Here is a 12,009-nt window from a genome sequence, read left to right on the forward strand (position 1 = left end):
TAAATACTGATTTAACTTGTACTGAGTATAGTTACTAATTGGTTGCATTCATAATAATGTAATGCACATAAACTGTAAATTAGATGCAAGTATGCAACTTTGGCTCATAGGCTCACATAACTGAAAATCATACCTGTCTGATCTGAGTCCTGCGAACAGAAAAACTGTAAGCACATACTGTGGGTAATATGCCCCTAGCTCCCTCGTCGACAACAGGCGAGCAAAAAAAAATTGAAAACTAAACTAGTGGGATCCTTGCGGACAAGATGTCTGGCGCACATAATGCAATGTTGTGCACATATATATGCTGGCACACAATATGTAGTGCTCCATATTAAATCGTGCCAAATGCTTATACCAAAAGTGTATGCACATAATCTCACAAGTAATGCTGACCATGTTATAATAAATACTAAACATGTAATCTGATCTTCAATGTATTGGAACACAAAGATTCTATGAACTATGTATTACGGCATGGGCATGATTAACTTGATATAATTTGGCATTTAAATTCAATAGTTGAGGGTATTGACTATTTTATCGAAGTTAAACTTGAATTGGACTTTCTGGAAGCCTACTTGAAATTCTGAGAAGACCCATCCAGATACTAGAAAAGGGCATACGGATACTTTGAAGGGTATTTGGATAGTCTGGGATAAAGGCTTTTGGATACTGAAAGAGACAACTTTAAGAAAACACGAAATTCGGGACAGATTGATACCCTTTCGTATTTTGACCAAAACTCTCTCTTTTGAACTCCGATTGAGCTGATTCAAATTGATATGGAAATCCAAGAGGAAGACTTACAACTTTCATGTTTTTCATTTTTCGATATTCAGGCTCCATCAAGTTCAAAATTGACCCGCAAGATGATAAAAACTTTCTGCAATGCTGGGTATCCGAATACTATTAGAGGTATTCGGATACCTGAGAGAGACATCCGAATACTGAATACTAGTATCCGGATACCTTCATCTTCCAAGCCTAGAAACGAAACACGGATAGAGATGCCGTGGATTTAATTTAAAACTTAATAACAACACCACTCTGAATGAAATATTGGGAAACCAAGTCCCACTTGGTAAGAATCAATCATATGAATGAACAACAGATTAAAACTTGAAGAATCATAGATAAAAATCCAATGAATGATCTGATCATGCACACTGTTACGCTAATATATATGTATGTATAATTATACAACTGACTGTAACCAAATGAATCTGAAACTCAACAAAGGATTACCAAAAAAATTGATATCAAGGGCTTAATCGGATCCTAAAAGAAAGCTTTACAAGGACAACTTGAAGAATCAATGATAAAACTATCACACAACTTGATTCCACTTACTGTCATTCATGTATATGTATATATAAGTCTATATTTGGCTGAAAAACTGATCTAGAACTCAATGTAAATCCTACAAAAGTTGAGTTTGATTGCTACACATGCTACCGTAAGAAAGGTTTATAAGGAGAAGAACTTGCCTTTGATTTGATCAATCGACCGATGAAAACCAAAACGGATGAAACTTGAATGAACTCTCGACTTCTTCAATTTCTTTTCTTTTGTTCTTCACGGCGTGACTTCATGCTAGACTCTAAAGGCTTATATATATATGTATATATAAGTAGAAAATACAACCTTAAATCCCATAACTCATACTCCTTTTGTAATTAGGAGACTATAATTTAATCCCTCTTCTTGTAGGGATTCTTCCAACATAATAACTCTTAATTAAATAATTTAATTCTAATTAACAAATCTCTAAAAGACTGTCGTGCCCTTATATTCAATTCTCACAAATTAATAAGAATCAAATGCTATTTAAATACTATTTTCTCAAATAAAATCTCAATTGCCACATTAAATAATTAACTAGCAAAATCTTAAACTGAAAATTAATTAAATAAATTAATCAATGCTAAATAAATACTAAACCCTATGGGTCGTTACATCAGAGACCTATTTCGGGCTCATAACTTAGTCAAATATTATGAATAACATAACCAAATTGAAGCCTTGGACCTCTAGTTTCTAAAACAGTAAATGGATTCAGAATAAAAAATGATCACAATGAATTATTGCCCAACAACCAAAGCAAAGCAGATTACGCGATGCAGGAAATTTCTAGATTTTTGGATAGAATTTAACAAGGCCATTACAGGTCCAAATCATAACCAAATAAGTTGATTAATATACCAAAATGAAGCCTATGATGTCTAGTTTATAGAGCAATAAACGGATTTCAATTTGGACATGAACATAGAAAGTTATAGGCTAGAAACTAGAGCAATAACAGATTACACGGAAATAAACACATTTTTTTTACACATAAATTAATGACAATATTTTTTAGACCCGATAACAGGTCGTTACAGATGATTTCTCTTTTATTTTTTGTATCTCTTCCATGTCAATATTATCGTTTAATAGAATACATTGAACTTCTAAAGTCTTATCAAGATTGATATCATTGAATGATTTGACAAAACTTCCAATTGGCATATCATTTTTTATAACGAGTGTCATCTCATTGTACATCTCTATTTTCTTATTCAAGTATTTTTCATAATTAGGACATGCCTACAAAATCACACCCACAATAAAATAAATTTTAAATTTAAATTATTAATATGAAGTAATATATATATATATATTGTAATACCCCAAGAGCCCAGAGAAGGGTAGTATATATCGAGGATAAGTAAGGAAGGAAATAACACCAGCTGGATACCTTTTGGGTTGAATGTAGGCCCATCAGGGTAAGTTGTTCTGATCTTTCCTATCGCTCGATCCAGGATGTTACAAGTGTTATCAGAGCCGACCCTTGGTGAAGGTGGTCCGATGAGAGCGGGGAGTGATGCTAGGGCTCGAGGGCCTGTACAAGGAGCAGCTTCTGGTAGGCTTCTAGGATGGCAGCCCCCAAAGAAGAGAAGATCTAGGACCAGTTGTAAGGTCGCACGACGAGGACGTCATGTGTTTAAGGGGGGGGGGGAGAATGTAATACCCCAAGAGTCCAGAGAATGGTAATATATATCGAGGATAAGTAAGGAAGAAAATAACACCAGCTGTATACCTTTTGTGATTAATATAGCAAAGAACTCTTAGATTAAGCGTGCTTGAACTGGGGAATCTTTAGGATGGGTGACCCTTGGGAAGTTCGCGCAGGCCCATCAGGGTAAGTTGTTCCGGTTCTTCTTATTGCTCGATACGGGATGTTACATATATGCATAAAAAACTGAAGCAAAATTATTACCATTATTTTGTCGTTATATATATCAAAGAACAAAAAAAATTATTTTAGCGACATAAATTCCCGTCTCTATATTTAGCTATTTTAGCGACGGAATTGAGTCGTTAATTTCTTTGCTAAAATAAATATATTTTTATTTTTTATTATAATTAATTATTAAATTAACCTAAATAATCTAAAATAATTTTTATTCTAATATAAATTAAAACAAAAATTATTATAGAAATTATAAATTTATATTTATAAAATTAAAATTAATATTTTTATAGAATAGAAATAAAAATTAAAATATCATCCTGATTGTTATATCAAAATAGCTACGAAACATAACCGTATAGATAACAGAATATTAATATCATACTGACAGTTACATCAAAATAACTACGAAACATAATCGCTTGGATCGTCACCAGCATTAAGCGAGTCAGGCTGGTGAGTCGATTGTGAATGAGAAAAAGAAGAAGGAAAAATGCCATAAGTAGATGTAGTAAGCTGTTCAATCAAAGCTCGTATCTTAGTATCTATCGTCGAAAGTCGTTCAACTCCTGAGTCTGGAGATTATCTTCTCCGTCATTTCTTGTATGATGTCATTTTCATTGAGGCCAAATGGGACAGTGGATGAGCTGCCAACGTCGAAAAACTTCGATTAGGATAAAGATCCCGTGTCGTAAATCCTCTTTTTCTTGTTTTTTTCGCCGGCAACCTGGAGGAATATCTAGTCGCAATCTGGCACAAATGGTTGATCGAACCCCTCATCTGATTGAGTTGCCTGCTCCAGCAATTTTCTGTATGTTTCCTATGACAGTTTAATGAAAACAGATAGAATAAGTTAATTACAAATATTAAAATTTACGTTAATTATAAAATTGATATTATTTACAATTAAAAAAAAAACTTATAGCAACACTCGTAGAATGTCCATCGACGTACGTTCTATCTCATTTTTCAATTTTTTTTTTAATGAGTTTGTTCAAAAACTTCAATCAGCATGGGCTTCCTCCCAAACTCCTATTTCTAAAAACAAAAAAGTGATATATAATTAATAATTTTAATAATAAAAGATTACAAATATTAACAAATTAAATTTCTTACCATTAGTCTTTTATGTTCCGCTGAGGATATAGAGCCCCTAGTGTGGCGAGAAAGACAGACGTCAGGGCCACCTGTCTCACTCAAGTGGTTCAACGACACCTATGCAAATCGTTTCTTAAAGGCTTCATCTTATTCCTATTTCTGCGTTTAATGGTCCCAGACATCATCTGGCATAAAGGTTGATTTTTCATTAGCATGCCACCTACGAATGTTGTTGATGTATTGCTTAGTTACCTTTTGTGCCCACTCTCTCCTCACCAATGCATCAATCATAGGATCCCATAGAAAAATTTTTTGCAAGCAAAAATAAGATTAAATAGCTGAAAAATTTCTACATTGATAATTAACAAAAAAAAAAATATATTATTAATTTGAATTTAATACTGCAAATTCATTCTAGTACAAGCCCTTCGTCTCCGAATGCGCTTATTTCCAAACGTAGCCCTCTTTATGAAGACGTTCCTTGAAGATCGTCAATATAATATCGGAGATGTTAATTGTATGACAAAAAATACTCCTGTACATAAATAATAATAATTAGTATAAAAACTAACATATGTCATAATGTAAAAAAAAAAAAAAGATCAAACAAAGTTACCCATCGCCATCTAGCTCTATAACATGTTGTGATTTGAACATAAAAGGATTGGCAACTGAGTGGGATGATGGAGCTACCGGTGACTCTACAACATGGGTCAATTCAGAAGCAACTGCAGGGGTAGCAACTAGAGATGTCGTGGGTGTGGGGAGGCCAATGAAACATCCCCTAAAATATGCGGTGTTGCAGTAGATGAGGTGGAAGCAGCAGTGGACCAAGAAGAGCTAGGTCTAAAACCACAACATCCTGCACGATAACGTCCTCTGGCACACGTCATACCTATAATGAAATAAATCAATTAGCGAATTAATATCATTAATAATTAAACATAGATATTTAAATTATAGAATTTACATTTAATCACTATCATATAAGTCTACATCTATGTCATTAGATTCTGAATCATCATTGAAATTTAATAGAAGAACTTGCTCATCCTCTGATTCGGAGTCATATTTAGAGTCTGATCATAGGACTTGCTCATCATATGATTCAGACTTATCTTCAAAATCAAATCTCAAAACTTGCTTATCATTTAACTTTAGGGCTTTGCCAGATTTTGATTCCATAATTGGCTCATCATTTAAATCAGTGTCATCACCATCATTCACTGTCTCAAGGATTTAGACATAATCAACCATGATATCTTGTAGTTCCATGCCATCCTCTTAGTAAGGCGGTGCTTCACATGGAAGGGTCACCTCTTGATTATTGAAGGATTGTGGAACCTTTACCATAACCCTTGGACGAGTCAACCAATTTCTTTTGTTGCACCTCAAGCTTGGATATTCGCAAAAATATACTTGAATCGCTTGAGAAGCTAATACAAATTACTCGTTTGTATTCCATTTCTTCTTTTTATTAACCTCGATGATCTTGTATGTAGGATAAATCTTCACCCCCTCATTCAAAGTTGGAATAAACCAATCGCCTTTGAATAATACAACTTTCTTCATTGACGACACTAAAGGATACTTGAGCTCGACAATCTCTGTTATCCGACCATAATAATCCTTCTTGGGATCATCGTAGTTAGATCCTTTAACGCACATGCCACTGTTCATAGTGCCTTTATTTGAACCGTGGCTAATAGAGTAAAATTTAAATCCATTGACAAAGCAGCCAAGGTAAGTTGTAATAGTGTTAAAAAGCCTTTTTGCAAGATCCCTTATGTATGAGTTGGTCACATTGTTCGTAGGATCACCAGCCTATTAAATAAGAAAGATATATAAGAAATTGCTATATAAGAAATTGGGTGGAATTAATATTTCAATTAATCAACTCACATAGCAATTGAGCTAGAAAAGGAATTTGTTATTTGTTAAGTGTTCAATGACATGGTTATCAATGCCGGGTTTACGTTACCTTAACTCAGCATCATAAATTCTTGACAAATTAATAAGAAAAATGAAAATAACTACATTAGACTATTCAATTTAAAGATAATTCAGAAATTAACAACAATTAATTAGCAAAATCTTACTGCAGATACGGTTCTACTTCTGGGCAATTCATCAAAATATATCTTTGTGCAACATCATATTATTCATCGAACAACATTCGTGACCTTTTACATTCGAATGGTTGACAAGAATGCTTGAAAATGGATAACTTCCCCTCCTAGTCATCCCCTTCATTTACAACACCAGCATTGTTACGCAGCACTCGTGTATGCCTTGTAACAACATGGTTCTCAAAGTAATGAGAACACAATAACGATTCTTCCTCCATAACGTATGAACTAGAAATAGAGCCTTCCACTTGAGCTTTATTTCTATCTGTTTTCTTCAACTTTCTAAGGTATTTATATGAAATATGTATAATTGTCAGATAAGAAAACTACAAAATGAATATGTTTCTTAGAAAATATAATTTTTTTATCAATATAATAAATAATACCTTTAAAACGGATACTTCCATTGATATTTAACCAGACTTGCTATCCTTGCCTCATAAGCCAAATGGATTGGAAGATGCTCCATAGAATCAAAAAAACTTTGAGGGAATATGAGCTTCAACTTACACAGAGTGATGGGGATGTCGTTCTCTAATTTCATCATGTGCTCACTTTTGGTAGCGGTTAATGTCAAATCTTTGAAGAAAAGACTCAACTCACAATGCCTCCCATACTTTTTTGCGGCAGTAATTCCCAAACTGCAACAGGCACCAACCTTTGCATGAACATATGACAGTCATGCCTTTTCATTCCAAACAACTTAAGTTTTTTTGTGTCAACACATCTAGCCATGTTCGACACATACCCATAAGAAAATTTTAGGTATTTTACCCATGCACACATGGTGACTTTTTCTTTCTTGTTCAGAGTAAAGTTGATTGGGCAGTGCAATGACAATATTGATTTAACTATTCTCTCGACTTCACCATATCCTTAGTTTTGCCTAGTACATTCATCACTGTATTGAACACATTTTCGAACACGTTTTTCTCTATATGCATAACATCCAAGTTGTGTCAAATGAGATGGGTTTTCTAGTAAGGCAAATCCCAAGAAATGCTCTTACTCTTCCAACCACTACCATGACTATTATCCACATTAGTCTTTGTAGCATTGGGTTCCGTCGCCTTCACTAGACCCAACTCGTCTAAGGAAGCAAGTATCTCAGGTCCAGACAATATAGGAAGTGTTATTTTTTTTTTTTTTGCCAAAGTATTCTTGCGGAATCCACACCCATTTCATTGATATAGATGATCTCGATGCAAGAACTTTTGATGGTTGTTAAGCCATGAAATCCTTCAACTCTTTGACAGGTAAAATATGTCCGAGTGATTCATGCAATAAGGACATTCCAACTTTCCTACTATAGTGTACCCCGAGACCATTGAATATGCAGAAAAATCATTGATGGTCCACATCAAAGCCGCTTTCAATCTGAAATTTTGTTTTAATGAGATGTCATATGCACGCACACTAACATCCCACAAATGTTTTAACCGGTAATGAGGGGCTGTAAGAAAACATCAAGTTTTGCCTTAGGATTTTCTAATCTTGGCAATGCACAGTTAAGAACATTGTCGTATCCTTCATGCATATCTAGGGTGGTAAATTATGCATCGTGACAATGACATGACAAGCAGAATATTGCTTCCCAGATTGACCAAACGGCTGAAACCCATCAGTACAAAGACCAAGTCTGACATTCATTTTTTTAGCAACAAATTCCCTATGAGTCTCATTGAAATGAATCCATGTGGGGAAATCCGACGAATGATGCATGACTCCATCTTTAACCACATGATCCGAGTGCCGCCTCATTTCCACTACTGTTGAATTGGATGCATACAGTCTCAAAAGCCGAGAAGTTAAAGGAAAGTGGTGCATCTTCTTATGAGGAACACAAGTTTTTTATCATTTGCAATTGTCGGCTTGATCAACTTGCTTGTACTATTTCTCATGACAAAACTTGCAGATTGTTAAATCGTTGTCATCACCCCAAAAAATCATATAGTTGTTTCTACAGCAATCATTTTTCTCAACGAGAAGGCACAACTCACATACTAACTTTGTAGTGCTGTAAAAATTATCAATCATCGTATTAGGTTCAGGAAGAACCTCCTTAAATAATTCACAAAGTTGATTAAATCTCCTCTTAGATAGATGGTGCTCCGACTTAAAGCTAAGCAATCTAGCAACAAGCGATAACTGCGTATGCTTTCAACAACCAGGATATAACTTTTTTTTTACAGCACTCAGCATGTCATAGAATGCTTAAGCTTCCGGATTTGGAGGTTCATCCTCCATATTCGGATTGAAATCAAGCCCGACATCATCCATTACCATAGTCTCATATGCATTGCTTGGCTCTACTTCAAGCATTAATGTTGAGTACGGTATATCCACCGAATCTACTATAGCGACAACTTCCCCATGAAGTGTTCACTAATAATACCCCAATACGAAACCTTTGGTGAGCAAGTGACTTGTCAAGGTTTCCTGGTCACGAAAAGTCGTGTTCCTACACTTTCATTGATTACAAGGACATTTTATCTTATTCTCGTCCATCCACTCTCGTTGACTCTTAGCAAAGTTAACTAACTCCTCAACACCCTTGATAAACTCAATAGAAACATAATGATTAGTGGTTAATTTTGTAAAAAAATCTGTTGTAATTACACCCTTCTTTTGATCTTAAAAATAGCTTAAATTAGATATTAATACATTTTTTATGGTTATATGCAAGTTTAAATTTAAAAATGAATGAAATGAAGTTTTAAAGTAAAATTTAATAATAATAATAATAATAATAATAATAATAATAATAATACATATACATCAATACATGTGTGTATGTAATATATATATATATTATAATCTACTATATATATGTGCCATGTGTAATACACACATATATATATAATATAAAATTTATTAATAACACTCAATTGCTTAGTTGTAGGCATGAAGAAGGTGGGCTTGGAGACTCAAATTGGATTAAAGAATGAAGAATTCAAACCCAACCCATGAAGAATTCAAACCCAACACATGCCCATTAAATTGAAGGTCTAAGGCCCAACACATGCTTAAGGCTTAACTTGAGCAAGCCCATGGAAGACATCATTTGGAGAAGGCCCAAGTATTTTTTTTAATCCTAATGAAAACCAAAAACCCAATTGTAGAAATTTATTTTTATTATTATTTTTTTAATATTTATTTTGTGAGTGATTTATTAGGTATGTATTTTAGCTAAAATCCATTCAACTTTATTATGTGTGTTTTTTAGCTAAAATTCATTTAACTTTAGATGTGTATTTTAGCTAAAATTCATTTAACTTTAGGTGTGTATTTTAGCTAAAATCCATTTAACTTTAGGTGTGTATTATAGCTAAAATCCATTTAATTTTAAATGTGTGAGTGCCCATTAAATGTAATTATGTCTAGTTGAATAATTGAAATTGTGTGGTTTGTATTGCATCTTGTGGGTTATAAATAGGTCACTTGGTTGCACTTGTAAGTGTGATTATTATTTTTGAATCAAAGTTTAGTTGTTTTCTTAGAATTATCTCTTTGAAAATTGCTTTTGTTCTCTCTTATTTTCTCTATTATTTTCTCTTATGATCTTACTTTCTTTCTTTCTTCTCTTGAATTCTTATATCCTTTATTGTTATTTTATTATTCACCGCCTAAATGGCTGATTAATTTCTGCCTTTAAATTTCTACAAATTTAATTCCTGTCATTTAAATTATCCACTGCCTAAATGGTCGGTTAATTTCTGCTATTTTAATTTCTGTCATTTAAATTCTGTTATTTAAATTACGCCATTTAAATTCATGTCAATTAAATTTTAAATGGAGATGAGTAGCTAAATCTAATCTTGGATTAAGGCAAGGACAGTATCTAACACTAATGATTCCCAAAGAAAGCTGCGCTTAAAATGAGTGACATTAATTTAAATTTCAATATGGCTGTGTAATAATTATTAAAAAATCACTAGGTTTGGATTGGAGCATAAGCCTAACTTAGAGCTTTCATGCCACGCATGAGAGTTACTAGAGTTGAAAACTCTATCATACCAAACCCGGATGATTAATTTAGTTGTTTTGTGTATTAATTACAATTGAATTTATGGTAGTTGCTTAAATTAGAATCCTGCATATCATGTATGGGGATTGCTTAAACTAGAACTATCATCATCTCTAATTGCATTTAATAACAAACCCTCATATCTGAAATTAAATTAATGTTACTAACCATGTTTGCTAAAATTTGGGAATCAACGGGTTGACACTGAAATTGTCTTAACTCAAATGCTATCCAATTTCATATTCTCACATTCAACGTTTATTTCAACTTCTACCTTGCTTTATTTCCTAGTATCTTTTATCTAAAAATCCATAAAAAATCTTATTGCCAATTTGTCCAAATGCGTGTGCGTGTGCGTGTGCATGACATTCTTTTTCTTTTGCCATAAATAAATATCTCAGTAGACGACTTGGACTCATCCAGAAAATCTAAATTTAAATTTGGACTACAACTGCACTCGTACACTAATGAGTATAAATCTCTTACCAAAATAAAAAATATATATATATATAAAAGTTTTACTGTGTTTTTTTATTGTGTTTTAATTGCAGGGTGAAAGTGCAACCACATAACCATCCTCCTTACTCCTGATATACATCCACTGACGATCTGGTCTCATTTTTTTCCTGTGGTAATTAAATAACAAAAAATTACCTAATTATAATTACAACAATTTTTTTATTTAAGTTTTTTTTAAGCTTCTTCCATTGAACCACCTCTTATAACTCCTCTTTTAAAGGTTAGGACCTATCCCATTTAGAAATGAGTCGTGATATGACCACTAGTGAAAGCATTTACTCATGCAAGATAAGAAATTTCGACAGCATCTCAACGTAGTTCTCCAGATACATGATAAGGATTATGTGCCAATTCATATGAGTTACACTCAATTTGAGTCAATCACATGAATCAAAACATATTCCTATATGCGACTAGAGAACAACGTGAGATACTACTGAATTTTTGTAAATTAATATGTATCCGCTGGGCACACAATACGACATCAAATTTTCAGACTGTCCAACTGGACAATTCATTGACCTCTTCGCTTCATTGAGGAAGTCATTGAATGGGAATCTAAGGCTAACTTCTAGCAAATCTAACTAAATTCTTGGAAATTATTTAATTAATTATGTTCTTTATTTAGCATAATTTCTAGAAAAAATCTAGCAGAGTCTCCCTTCTAATCGGACTACACCCCTGTAAAATTGTTTAAAAACACAAAAATATTGCACTTTAATATATGCAACATCATCAATTCTCAACGTATTAGATACTTCATAAAATCAAAACAAATGAATTTGAATCACAGTGTTCTCTCCTCACGAGTCAAGGTTGTGATTTTCAACATATATCAATTTCAATATCAAGTATTATTTTGTTCAAATGAAAACCAAGTTAAGTTCATTCTTATACATATAAAGATTTGCAAAAACAAGTATTATGATTTAAAAGAATCTCCTAAAATGATTTTTAAAATTAGCCTTGAAATCATTGGTCAACATAATGTTAAAATTATT

This window comes from Diospyros lotus, chromosome 13, assembly GCF_014633365.1.
Source record: "Diospyros lotus cultivar Yz01 chromosome 13, ASM1463336v1, whole genome shotgun sequence".
Lineage (NCBI taxonomy): Eukaryota > Viridiplantae > Streptophyta > Magnoliopsida > Ericales > Ebenaceae > Diospyros > Diospyros lotus.